This window comes from Chrysochloris asiatica, unplaced genomic scaffold (genome assembly GCF_000296735.1).
Source record: "Chrysochloris asiatica unplaced genomic scaffold, ChrAsi1.0 scaffold00116, whole genome shotgun sequence".
Classification (NCBI taxonomy): Eukaryota; Metazoa; Chordata; class Mammalia; order Afrosoricida; family Chrysochloridae; genus Chrysochloris; species Chrysochloris asiatica.
The window spans coordinates 1433044-1434068 of record NW_006408634.1 but is presented as its reverse complement, the minus strand read 5'-3'; positions in this window follow the sequence as shown (position 1 = coordinate 1434068).

Genomic DNA, 1025 nt, shown 5'->3' with positions numbered 1-1025 from the left:
GACCCATAGCAACCCTGTATGGGGTTTCCAAGGAGCAGCTGGTGAGCTTGAACCACCGACCTTGCAGTTCAAAGGACTTTGCAGTCTGGTGCGTTTGTCCACAGCGCCATCCCACGATTCTACAGCGACCTTATAGGACAGAGTAGAACTGCACTGTAGAATCTCAGAGGCTGTAACCTTTATGGAAGCAGACTGCCACATCTTTCTCCCATGGAGCAGCTGGTGGATTTGAACTGCTGACCTTTTGGTTACCAGCCAACTACTTAATCACTGAGCCACCAGGGATCCGTACCTATGATGTAAGTATTATTATCGTCTTCATTTAAAGAGTCTTGGTGGCACTGTGAACTAAGTATTGGACTATTAGCCTCAAGGTCAGCAGTTCAAACCCACCAGCCGATCTAAGGAATCTGCTTCCGTAAAGGGTTACGGTTTTGGAAGCCCTGTACAGGATCGCTCTGGATCGACTCAGTGGCACAGGATTTAGTTTCATTTGGTTTATTGTCTTCGTTTACAGATGAGGGTACCAAGACTCAGACAGGTCTCACAACTCAACGCTTACCCTCTTTGATTGGCAGCTCAAAACTTCACTGTAGTTCACTGAGTATTGAAGTATTCCAGGCATGCACAGACCTTGTGCCCAAACCAAAACCCAGTGCCACTGAGTCAGTTCCAACTCATAGCCACCCTATATAGGAGCGAGTAGAACTTCTCCTTGGGGTTTTTGAGACTGCATATCTTTACGGGAGCAGACAGCCTCATCTTTCTCCCATGGAGAGGCTGGTGGATTTGAACCTCTGACCTTGAGATTAACAGCCCAATGCTTAACCCACAGCACCACCAGGGCTTCACACCAAGTACAGCTTGAAAAATAAGCACTCAACTGTCAACCACTCTTTATGAAATGCAACAGTTAAAATATAATGGAAATGTAATTGTCTGCTTGTCCATCTCCAAAGTCCCCTCTTCTCTCCCAGAAGTAATCACCATTTCCAAGACCACAGTTGTTCTTGGTTCTCGCATAC